Consider the following 13498-nt stretch of genomic DNA (forward strand, 5'->3'; position numbering starts at 1 on the left):
GCATCTACCTACTCTTCATCCTTCAGGGATGACTCACCATTCCCCCATGCCCACCTGCGGGACTGACCAACAGAAAAGAAGAGAGCTCTTTGTGACTTTTATGGGGCCCTTTGAGATAGGGAAGCATGCTTGGCAAGGTAGTGTAATGTGAAGCATCGGGGTGGAAACATCTGTTTGGCTTTGACTCCAGATTCTCTTTGCAGGGCTCGCAATAGCCCACGCAGGGCCTCTGTTCACATTAGGAAAGTGGGTTCCCTCTGGGTGGGTGCAGCCCTACATGGGGAGCTGGGACAGTATATCGGAGGGTGGCACCTTTCTGAGTAGTTAATATCTTGCAAGGCTGTATGTAGCTGCTCTGTCCATCTCGTACTGTTTGGTGACTCTGAAGCTGCTCACTTTCTGAGCCTGTTCCCCATCTATCATAGAAACACATCATAGTACCTACTTCAGGAGTCGCTAGAGAGTTAAGGGAGCGCCAGTGTGTAAGGCACGTCTCAGGAGTAAGCATGTATTTGACAAAATGGTAGCTGTAATTCTTAGCTGATAAGGTTATGGCTTGGCTTTATAAAGAAAAAAAAAGGGGGGCCTACCCCTTTCTCGTGCTCTCTTGAGAGGCTTGGTTTGTCTAGAAATGTATTTTGTAAATGGAAGATAATTATGGAAAAAAGGGAGGGGCACTCATAATAGATTGCTTGTTATCATTTTAATGTAAATGGATTTCTTTTTCTTTGCTTGCACCATCTGAGGCCGGCATATCTGATATGGATTTCTAATTGCCTATTTGGTTGGAGAGAGGGTAATTTATAAGTCCACACCCTGACACGCCCGCGCCTCTGGAGAACACTTGCAGTTTCTTTGGATGTCTTCTTGGGCATCAGGATAGACGACCTCATTCGAGTCGTTGGGTGAATGTTGTTCTACGCCCGCGTAGTCCAGGAGCGTCACAAGTGACTCATTCAAAAGCCAACACCGAGGAATGTGTCCGATTTGCATAGCCTCATAAATGAGCCTCCTCAACTGGTTTGGAAAAAAAAAAAGAAAACCCATTTTAAAGAGCTGTCTTGTAGTCACTGGTCCAGGTCAGGTCCCAGCATGCTCAGGGGCGGCTCTCAATGCTGTCCAAGCTGCAGGACCAGAGAGACACCGACTTTCATTGTTTAATCTTGGTTGGAAGGAGACACTCTAATGCAGCCCAGGGAGTGGGGGGGGGGGAACCAACAACCTGACAATGAATAAATAGAATAGCATTTGTGTGTTCTTAACGTCACCCGAGGGCAAGGATGGACTGTAAGTAAGTTCACCTAAAACGGGATGCCTGCCTCTTCTTGATGAGCTCTCATTCACTGTCTTCTGGGGCATTTGGCTTTCTTAACTTAGTATGCTGCTTTCAAAGGCAGCCTGTTGTCTTTAATAACTCTGTGGTTTTCTTGCCTGGAGTAGTCCTTTCCACTGGTTTCACAGAATATTTTACAATCAAGTCATTACACCAACAAACAAGTGTAAACTTTTGCATCGAGAACTCACCACGAGTCTGAGGGGAGCCCACTTGCCTAGCAACTCTAAAAGAAGAGACAAGAACAGTCAAAGTCCTCCCAAGAAAACCTTAACAGAGTATTCCGGACGCTGAGGCAGGAGGATCCTGAGTTCAAGCTGATTGGGGATGGCTACGTAGTGAGTCCCTGTCTTCAAACAGACAAACGAAGAAACTCAATAAAACAAAACCAACAACAACGATATATATAAAAAAAAAAGCCACCACTAACAACAACAACCAGAGCAACGCCCCCTGCCCCCCGCCCCTATCCAAAGCAGAGAACACTGAAAAACTCAGAGACTCATTGTTAACGTGGTGGCATGCCCAGCTCTGGTCCCTCAACCCCTTCTGCTCAGAATCAAAGGAGATGGAAGCAAATCTGGAGATGTAAACACAGGATGGGTAACCTGAGCTGGGCCCTCAGGGCTCCAGCCTTGGTAACCTTGACGACTCTTCCTCACAGATGTCCGCTTGCAGAAGTGAATGCTGGCGAGCATTTGTTTTCTGGGCAGAAGAAGAGAGGAGTTTTGTGTCTGGCAGAAGCGAGATGGGGAGAGTGGCTGAGGAAACCAAGGGGAGAGGATGTTATCCGCTGTCTCTTGGCCACCCCCTCCGTACAGTACTCACAGCAGGTCGTGTGGACTGGCAATGCTTGACTGCTGGTATAGACCAGAAAACATGGATGTTTTCCAAGCATGGGGCTTTAGGTCCCAGGGTAACAAAGGCAGCCTCCCACCTCTACTTTGCTTTAAAACCAACCTTAGTCAGTATTTTTTTTTTTTAACTCGAAGCTCCCAGGGAGGCCAGAAAGCTCCCTTCTCATGTAGGACATTGTAATAACTCAGCAGGAGTGACAGTGTGTCTCTCTCTGCACTCATGTGACGAGTCTGGTGAGGTCTGGGCTCTGTTGGTTAGGGCTATCACGGTCTGTAAATGACTTTAACAGACTCGAGCTCATTCAATCTCTATCCCCGTGTAGGGAGAGTGCTGCAGAAGTGGTCGCCCAGTGCCCATAAGTCTTTCAGTGACAGAGGCAGCATGGTCTGGGCTGGGGCAGAAACCCTGGTCCTCCACGAGCCTGCACTCAACAGATGATCAGCTATATAAGGAACCCTGCTTCGCACCATGAGGGCACATCACATCGAGTGTGTAGATGTTTATCGTTTTTAATGTGACTTGGCAATAGGCTTTCTATGACGTCACACATTGGTGTTTTGCAATGGCGTTGGTTGTGGGTGCTACGTTGGTTGTGGTGTCTGAAAAACTCATTCTGATTATGTGTGCAGCTCAGGGGTAGAATGCTTGTCAGGTATGTCCAAGGCCCTGGGAAGAAAAAGAGAGGGACGGGGAGGGGGAGATAGAAAAATCAACAAATTAAAACCCTGAACCCAACAGCAACCAAATTTCACTCTTGAAATTAGCTCAGAAGTAATAGTTGAGTGGGATATGTAGCTCCACAGTCCGATGCTTGCCTAGTGTGAATGACATTCTGGACTCAGTCCCCAGTACTCCAGATCAAAGAAAAGAAGAAGTAGCAGCTGTCCAGGAAGTGAAGAGCTAGCTATACATTGGACATGGAAGGATTTATCAGAAGTCCTCATTTTATTTCTTAGGCTGAAAGGGAACCCCACAGATCAGACCATAGGCTGTCTTACGGAAATGTTTATGTATTCATCCGTGCTCATCTCCCAGAACCATGTGAGGAAATCTGCAAACTTCAGAGCCTGAAGCTCAACCCAAGTCCCACTGACAGGAGTCTTTGGAATTGGAGCTTTGTTTACATTTCTTTCCCCATGCCTGTGAATGCAGCTCCATTGGCCTAACATTGGCGAAGCCTGGGGTTAGGTCCGCGGCACCACATACAACCTAGTGTAGTGAGTGGTACACACTTGTGATACCAGCACCTGGGAGGTTAGAGAGAGGATGGTCAGGAGGGTCGTCAGTGGTGGACTCTATAACACCCCATCTTTAAAGGGGAGGGAAAAGACCTCCAAAATTTAGTATGTACCAGAGTTAATTTAAGGAAAACCCAAGGAACCGGGAGCCTCTGCAGAAAGCAGGAAATGCCCTCTAGTGGCCAAAAGAAGCCATGACCCATTGCCCATGCTGGACTCTTACAGAGATGGGAGTTAAGATGTCTGTGCTAAAGCATCGTCTACTTCACCAATTCCACCAAAACGCCAGAAAATTAAGCTATAAGACCCACTGGTGCAGGAACCTTGTTCTTGTCTTGTCCCTGAGGGTACCCATCATGATGCCTGGCCCAGCGTGGTATAAGACTTAAAACAAAGGTTCGGTATTATACTCGGCTTTGACATCTGGTGAAATCAGGAGGGTCCCAGATGGTCTGGCTGCGACCTCCTCTCCTTTTCTTGTCAAACTGGGTAGGTCGACACAGTTCTTACTTATTTCTGCATAATGGGTTCCCTGCTAAACCATAGAATTACTCCAACAAGTCAGTCTCGCCGTCCTGGGAGACTCGCCCTCTTGATACGACAAATCCTCCACGTAACTTGGTTGTTCACACTGTTCCCAAGTGTAGCCGCTGTGTGGCCCCGTGTGCCGAACAGCATGTCCTACCCTCAGGCTGTGAGTACAAGTGACTAATAGGTTATCGGTCCCGTCTGCACAGTGCAGCCTTGTGTGTGGCCCGCCAGCCTCATGACCCTAGTGTGAGAACTGTCTGTCTGTCTGTCTGTCTGTCTGTACACGTGTATGCAGAGGTGTGCATACCTGTGAGTGTGGAGACCAGAGGAGGGCATTGGGCATCCCTCTCCAGTTACTCTCTCCCTTGTTGCTTTGAGGCGGGATCTCTAGCTGAACTCAGAGCTTGGTTTTGTGTTTGTTTTGTTTTCTAGCGAGGTTGGCAGACAGCGAGCCACAGCAATCCTCCTCTCTCTGCTCACTCCATGCGGAGGTTACAGGCGAGCATGGGAGCACACCCAGCTAGTTGTGTGAGTGCCAGGATCCAAACGCTGTTCCTTATGTTTGTACTGTTGAACCGTACCTCTGGGATCTCTCTATCTTATTTGAGACAGGGTCTCTCCCTGAACCCAGGGCTCACCGGTTTGGCTAAACTGGCTAGCCAGCATCCTTCTGGAAGCTGCTTGTCTCTGCCTCCCCAGTATTAGGATTATAGTATGCACTGCCATGTGCAGCCTCATACCTGAGGGCTAGGGAATCTGAGCCCAGGTCTTTATCTTACCCATGAGCCACCTCTTCTCATCTTATTTCTAGGAGAATTAGTGCCTGGAGGAGACCATGAATTCCTTAAGGAAAAAGACTGTTTTGATTCATTTGAGGTCTTCATAGTTCAGCACAGAACTCAAAGAGGACGTGTCTATTTAATACAGTGAATGAATATACAGGGATAACGTGGGTTTCCTTGGAGTACTTGCTAGCTTGTGGTACCATAAGCACTCAATCCAGAAATCAACCTAGCAGATGTTCATCAAAGTCCTCCATCAAATAGTGTCTTGGTAGGTGCTCTGACGGTGGAGGTGGGACCTACGGCTAAGGGTATAAAGATGGCGAAGATACAGTCCCTGTTCTTTTGTTTAAATGGTTTTTGTATATTGAGACAGGATCTCAATAAGTAGCCCACGCTGGTCACAAATTCGCTGTGGTCTTCCTGTTTCAGCTTCCAAATGCTAGGATTATAGGCACGTACCGCCATGCCTGATGTAGTACTTGCCCTTAAGGAGTGGGATGGTTATCCTCTGGATGAGGACTGTCTGCATTGTGCCTGTGAGGCTGTCTATGGGGGGGGGGTCATCTTCATTAAGCTAATTCATATGGGAAGGGCCAGCCTACTGTGGGTGGCACCATTCCCTAGGCAGAGGGAAGGTGGGGAATTTGAGATGAACACAAGCAAGTAAGAAAGCAAGCAGCATGCCTGAGTTCATGTCTCTACTTTTGACCACTGTACATGTGCGAGTTCCGGGCCTGACTTCCCCACAATGGGGGACTAGAACTAGAAACCAGATTGACCCTTTCTTTCCGCCTTTGTTGGGGTGTCTCACCACAGCAGCAGAAGTGAAATTATGACAGGGAGCACACACACTGCAGCTCCTGTCAGACACGAGGCCACTGAAGTTACAGATGCAGTTATGTAAGCCCGTTGGCCACACTTCAAGTGTTTAGTAACTACACGGGGACTAATGTCTGCCATGCTGGACAACACAAATACAGAATTCCTTAGTTATTATGTAAAGTCCCATTGGATCAGACTCTTACAGAAGCAAATCTGGTGCCGTATTATAGTCAGAGGGTGACAACAGAGATATGCGTCAATGGCCATGGGGTCAGGATGAACGGGTTTCAAGGTCAGCCCTCACTTGATCCCAAATTCTTCAGTGACATGGATTCTTGGGTTCCTCTCTCTGAGCATGTCTTCTCAGAGGCTCCACCCAAGATTACGGAGTGAAAAGAAACCACTCATAGTGGTTGTGACTTCCCAACATTTCAAAAACAGGGAAACATCGAGAATAATTTGGGCATTATGGATGGATCCACAGCCCACCGTGTAAAATTTTACCATTCTCTCATATTTGTTTCAGATTTTACATCAGCTTGAGAAAATAAACCACAGACATATTCGGATCTCCTACATTCTCTGTCCATCCTGGCAAAGTCCTGGTGGACCTTGAATTTGGTGTTGCCAATTCCATTCATGGTTGCTTAGACTTTTCATCTAAGATTGGATCTGCAAAAAACACGGGATTATTTTCATCTTTTGTTAAAAGGACAAAAGATTTATTCCAGTTTATACTTTGAGGTTTTCATCGATGTTTATCTGGCCTGACTGCCTTGGAGCTTGAGATGAGTTGGCACATCATAGCAGAGCATGTGGCCAAGGAAAGCGGCCCCCCTCGTGGCAGTCAGGGACTTGTTCTGTGTCTGTTTTCAGACTTAAATAGGATCACACTGTGTATATCCTTCTGCAGCTTCATTTTTTCCTTAACGTTGTTTAGGAGTTTTGTGTAGGTGTGTGTTGTTGTTTTGAGACATGGCCATGCTGTGTAGCCCAGGCTGGCCCAGAACTAGCCATCCTCCTGCCTCAGCTTCCAGAATGAATATTAGGTTCACAGAATTACGCCACCATGCCTGAATTAACACTTTATTTTGAAGTTGTATTCGTGTTGATGGCTGACAGGATGGCTCAATGAGTAAGGGTTCTTGCCATCAAGCCTGACGATCTTAGTTCTGTCCCTGGAACCCACAGGGCAGAGGGAGAAAACCAACCCCCAGAAGCTGACCTCTGACCTCTTGACCCATGCCAAGTATGCTGGTTAGTTTTTTGTCAACTTGACACAAACTAGAGTTACCTTGGAAGAGGGAACCTCACTTGAAAAAATACCTCCATCAGACCGGCCTGTCGGCAAGCCTCTGAGTACATTTTCTTGATCATTGCTTGATGTGGGAGGACCCAGGCCACTGTGGGCTGAGCAAGCCATGGCGTACACAGTATTCCTCCATTCCCTCTGCTTCAGTTTCTACCTCCGGGTCCCTTTCTTGAGTTGCTATCTTAAATTCCCCTCATGATGGACTCTAGGCTATAGGATGAAATAAACCCTCTCTGCTCCAAGTTGCGTTGAGTCCCAGCAAGCTGGTACCATGGTGCACCCCTATAAATGTAAAATAAGGATGCATCCATGTGGAAACACACAGTGCTAGTGAGTTCATTATAACCACCACAGCCCATTTTATTGTGTTAACTATGCCACAATTTATCTATTATATCCGTGATGAAGATCTGGCTTGTTTCCAGTCTATACAATTGCCAACAGAATTGCAATGAACATTCTGGTATTTTCTTATGCAAACATACAGATCATATTCCTAGTAGGGTTTCGAGGCCTGTGATTATGCACATCTTCGGCTATTCTAAATATTGAAAAATTGGTTCCTGAGGGGATGGACCAATTTATACTCCCGTTAGCACGGTGTGAGTATTCTCATTCTCCTCCATCCTTGTTGACACGCAGGCATTCGCTCTCTGCCAATCTGATAAAGGGAAGTATGTTGTAGTGTAGTATTTCCTAGGCTGCCAAAGATGGCAGGACAAGGCAAAATGTGTAACAGCTACGGCACCGAGAGAGAGGAGAGTAACAGGATCAGTAGGTTTCTGTGTTGTGGTGAGAAATTTGTCACTAGGACCACAGAGGTAACCGGCCTTCAAGACCAGCAAAACTGTGTAAAAAGAGTGTAAGATGGTTGTGCATCTTAAACCTTCTTGTCAGTGTTGGGCACAACACAAGAACTTGTAAAGAGGACTTGACCGTCAGAACATGTCCAGGACACCTGCAATGTGTTGTAAATTTCCCAGAACACAGAGTCACATCCACATCCGTCCTATTCAGGCTCTTCTCTCTCTCTGCTGCTTTGTCGTAACCTAATTTCTGATGGGAGATACTGCTGGCAAGTGGGGAGCTGTGCAAAATGGGTTGTCTGTTGGTGGGAAATCTTAGCAAGCCAGAGGATTGCTGTCTCACTAAGAGGCGACGAGTGTAGGATCTGTCGTGAACTTCTTGGGTCTGCCTAATTTGTGTAGATTCTCTAAGAGCTCGAAGCACTGAAAATAATCCCATAATTTAGGAACATATTACCATTTGATCTTGACAAGATTTTCCAGTATGATTCTAGTTAATATTCAAGGGACTGAAAGGAACCAATCTAGAAGAGCTTTGCAGCCTGGGGCAGTGGGAAACACCCATGGCTCCATTTTTCCTGAAGTAGTTCTTTGATGGAAATGAAGTATTTCTTCGCAACCTTTCATTATGGCTGGTATAATCGTGGAAATTTGGGATAATGCCGATTTTACCTGTGTGGAATCCTCCCAGAATACTAACTTGAAAATTTTAAAGAGACAAAAGGTCTGGGAATGTTCTTGTTCCTTCCCGTGAACCAGGGAATTGTCACAGAGAAGGGGGGATCAGTTAGACTCTGCAGCCAACAGAGATCAGAAGAAACATTTGAGATTAGAGCCCAGATGGACCAGTTGTATTCTGTTTGATGCTCCGAATTCAACCTTTCATTTTCTTTTTTCATGAAGGAAGATTTATGTCATCTATGGTGTTCTTTGAGGATAATGGCATTTAGGGGAAAAATTATCTTCTTAAAATAAGCAGCCATGCTCCTTCAAAAGGCTGGTTGTCAGTTTCTTCCACGACCTTCACAAGTGGTGATGCCACAGCTGAGATTGCACAGTGGAGCAGACAATCACGGAACGCTAATGGACATTTTCCCCAGGAGATGAAGGGAAAATTGTACTTATAGTTTCTTTGGAAAAGCATGCAATTTAGGTGCATTAAAGCCTCAAATTAAAGGCTGAAAACTGTATTAAAGTTAATGACTTTGACAGTAAACTACGTCGGCTTAAATCTTATTTTCTGCCACCAAATAATTTCCTCATCCTCACTGTATCTTCATTTTATCATGGGCATGATGAGGCTAGATCACTCTGGAATTCATCAACTCAAATAAGGTCTTCTACTTGTCAGTGATTATCCTTGATGCCAAGGCGAGAGGTGTGAGTAAAATAAAGCCTCCATTTTCATGGCTTTCCTTCTAGTGTGGAGGGCGAAACAAATGAATGAACGTTGGAATCATTGGAATCACATTTCAATCTTGCTGCCTTGGAAGGGGCAGCCTGGGAAGGCCTGGGCAGGTGACATCTGAGCTGGTTTGTGAATGACTGAAGGGAGCCTGTACCATGAATCTTAAATGGTCTCATTAATAAAAACAAACCCGGAGCCAGGTATTGGGGTCAACACTGGAAGATCAGAGAAGCAGAACAAGCCACAGTCACCTTACCTTGCCATTTCCTCAGCTGATCCTGTTTCCTCAGACTGGAAGCCTCTGTGTCCTCACCCGAATGGATCCCAGCTGAACTGCTGCTCAAAAGCCTAAAAGCTTAACCAGGCCAGTTCCTTGTCCTCACTCCTTAAATATCTATCTGCTTCCTGCCATCACTTCCTGGGATTAAAGGCGTGAGTCACCATGCCTGGCTGTTTCCAGTATGGCTTTGAACTCACAGAGATCCAGACAGATTTCTGCCTCTGGAATGCTAGGATTAAAGGCGTGAGTGCCACCATTTTCTGCCCTCTATATCTAGTGGCTGTTCTGTTCTCTGACCCCAGATAAATTTAGTAGGGTGCACAATATTTTGGGGAACACAATATCACCACAGGAGCCCACTCTGAGAAAGCGATGAGATGGGATCTAAGAAAAGGGGGAAAGAAGAGAAAGGACCAACGTCCAAGCCAAACTGGCGTGCCTGAAGGACAGAAGGAAGGCCAGGCGCCTAGAGTGATGGAGGACAGAGTCAGAGAAGCAATCGAAACCACAGAGAAGAGTTTGCATTTACTCCATGTACAACAGGAAGCCATTAGACTGTTGATGTGATTATTTTTACCACGTGTATCTGGAGTGTATAGCCTGATGTTTTTATACACCTCTGTGTAGTAAAACTATTTAAAACAGTCAAACAAATGTGTGTGTCCATCACCTTCCATAGTTACTACTCTGGGTATGTGTACGTGTTAAGAGCACCTAAAATACTTTAGGGGCTGGAGAGATGGCTCATTCAGGCAAGTGTTTGCCAATCAAGCATGAAAACCTGAGCCTTAAAAGCCAGGCATGGTGGTGCATGCCAAGAACACCAGCACTGGGAAGGCAAAGTGAGGCAGATCCCGGGGGGCTTGCCAACCAGCTAGTGTAGCCAAATCAGTGAGCTATATGTGCAGTGAGAAACACTCTCAGAAAACAAGATGGAGAGTGATTAACAAAGGCATCTGATGTTGATTTCTGGCCTACACAAACACACACACACACACACACACACACACACACACACACGATGTGCACACACAAGAACATATGCATTCTCTTAATTTTAGATCTAATATTATTGATATGGTAATTGTGATATGCATCACACACCTAGACTTTTTCACACTAACGACTGCAAGGTGTACACCTTGACTTTCTTTTCCATCCTCCCCCGCCCACCCTCCAGTAACTATGGCTCCAATTTGTTTCTGTTTGTTGAATTTTTTTCACATAAGATTCTCCATTATGTGAGATCATCAGGAAAATGCAAATCAAAGCCACCATGAACTACCACCTCACACCTGTTAGAATGACTGTCATCAAAAAGCAAAGGGATAACACGTATTGACAAGCTTGTGGAGAGAAGATAACCCACGTACACCACAGGTGGGAATGTAAATTGGTGCCGCCACTATGGAAAACTGTATGGCAATTCCTCAATCTAACTGGAACCGACAAAGGAATGCACAAAGAAATTATTATATATGTGCATATATTATATGCATATTACTCAGCATTTTGAGAGGAGATAATGCAGTCTATGACAACATGGCTAGATCTGAAACTAAATAAGCCAGCACAGAAACATCAATTTTGTGTGACCTCACTTGCACATGGAATCTGAAATGAAGAGTGGTTATGTGTAAAAGAGGCCATTTGGGAGAAGAAAACAGTCAAGGAGTTAGGAACCTTCTAAGAGAGAACACGGAAGTTATCCACCAGGGACCGAGGGTCCGGGCTGGGAGCCGTGAGGAGAGAGAAGTGAGTGGATGTGGAATCTGTGTTGGAGGGAGACCTTCAGGACGTGGCGGCCAGTTGCAGATGAGGACTAGAGAGAGCAGCGATGACCACTTCTGAGCTTTCTGACCATCGAGGCCGATGGCTGTGACAGCCATTCGGTCATTTATTGTCGTTGGTTCTAGATGTTTCTGGACTCTGCTTTGCGACGAGAGGGGACAGGAAAGTAGGAACTCCTCACTGCCTTGCCTGCTGATTCTTTGCTGGGCTCTGCCATTTTTAATGTACAGAACCGTCATGAACGTGAAAAAATGACAGTACGGGCAGCAAGAAGGGACAGTTGGCCTTTTGCCTCTTCCTCACAGTTCGCACACTGATCTACTTCCGTCTCCCCTCTTAGCAATCTCTTTATAAAGAACTGCATCATTCTTTTTGTGAATCTTTCATTCAATGGACACAAAAGCCTGGTTCAGTGGTACCGCACTTGCCTAGCACACAAGAGGTCCTGGTTTCAACCTCAGAACGAAAGATAGAAAGGGGGGGGGAAGGTAGGTGGAGGGGGAGAAGAAAGAGGGGGAAGGAGGGAAAGAGAGAAAAGACAGAGGAGAACAGAAGGAAAGAAGGAAGGAAGAAGGGAGAGATGGAGGGAAGGAAAGAAGGAGGGAGAGAGGGAGAGATGGAGGGAGGGAGAGAGGGATGGGGAGATGGAGGGAGGGAGAGATGGAGGGAGGGAGAGAGGGATGGGGAGATGGAGGGAGGGAGAGATGGAGGGAGGGAGAGAGGGATGGGGAGATGGAGGGAGGGAGAGATGGAGGGAGGGAGAGATGGAGGGAGGGAGAGATGGAGGGAGGGAGAGAGGGATGAGGAGATGGAGGGAGAGAGGGATGGGGAGATGGAGGGAGGGAGAGATGGGGAGATGGAGGGAGAGATGGAGGGAGGGGGAGAGATGGAGGGAGGGGGAGAGATGGAGGGAGGAGGAGAGATGGAGGGAGGGGAGAGATGAGGGAGGGAGAGATGGAGGGAGGGGGGAGAGATGGAGGGAGGGGAGAGATGGAGGGAGGGGGGAGATGGAGGGAGGGAGAGATGGAGGGAGGGAGAGAGAAGTGGAGGGAAGGAGAGATGGAGGGAGGGAGGGAGGGAGGGAGGGAGGGAGGGGGAGAGGAAAACTTCCATGAATGTACTAAGCATAATAACCTCTGATGAGTCTGGGCTGTGCATCTGAAGAGAGCAGCTGAGACAAAGGGAGAAGTTGGCTACAGTCACCAGAGAGAACAAAGAAGCGAAGAGAGAGGAAAGGCAAGTGAGCTGAGGACCCCCCTCCTTCCCCCCTCTCCTTCCCCCCTCCTTCCCCCTCCTCCCCACCGCCCCCTTCTCCCCGCCCCGCCCCCAGAGTCAAACTTTGAGAATGCTCAGTGGTTCCTTCAAGATTTAAAAACGATCCTGGAGCCAAGTCCTCAAAAGAGTCCGATCTGAATGTTGGGCAAAGTTCTGCACTAAAAGCAAAACAAAAAGGAAACATCTGGTTTCTGGGTGTTAGGGAGGCCAATGCCTGAGAATCCGCAGGCAGACGGGAGAGGCAGCCTAAGGTGCAGTTCTAGTCAGTGTGCAGGTGAGTCTGATTTCAGTGACACTCTGTGCTACTGAGAGTGTCTGTAACAGCACCAGTAGGAGATTCTTAGGACGAAGTTCGGCACCCTTATTTTTAGGTACACCCTACAGTGAGCAATGCACTCTCCTCTGTGATGCCAATGATATGTGGCAGCCACGCCTGTGAGCTTCCGAGAGCAGACTGATACATTTTTATAAAGTTTATCAGCCAGTTATTAAACACAGTCATCATTAAAAATCAAATTGCCTAAACATACAATTAAATAAGTTTAACTAAGAACAAAAGTTACAAATCCTCCAAACTTAATGCGTTCTATTTCTTTTATTATGTTGTATTACCATCTCTAACATTGAGGCTGTTTCTTGAATCTGTGTAAAGAAATACCAGGTAATGATGTACTACATAATATTTCTTTCAAACTCGGAGTAGTAATGTCCCAGTGATAACTTGAAATAGTTATGGTGAAAATACTTACATCCCAGAAATAGGCAAACACTGTAACTTAAGGCTCAATATATTACCTTGTACTCTACCCGGGAAAGTAAAGGCGATTTTTTTTTTGTACAACTAATATATGCTGATACATTCTAATAAAATAAGACAAAGAACGTGATATAGACAATATTAATGATGCTGATTAAGTTTTAGAGTGTCTATACCTGTTACATTGTGACTATCGCAAAAGAACAGCAAAATGTTTTTCTACTGTAGTATTTGAAATTGTATCTCATTAAACAAAGGTTTACTTGTGCCATTAATGAACTAGTAAAGTTCCAACATGTCTT

Source organism: Peromyscus eremicus, chromosome 18 (assembly GCF_949786415.1).
Source record: "Peromyscus eremicus chromosome 18, PerEre_H2_v1, whole genome shotgun sequence".
Classification (NCBI taxonomy): Eukaryota; Metazoa; Chordata; class Mammalia; order Rodentia; family Cricetidae; genus Peromyscus; species Peromyscus eremicus.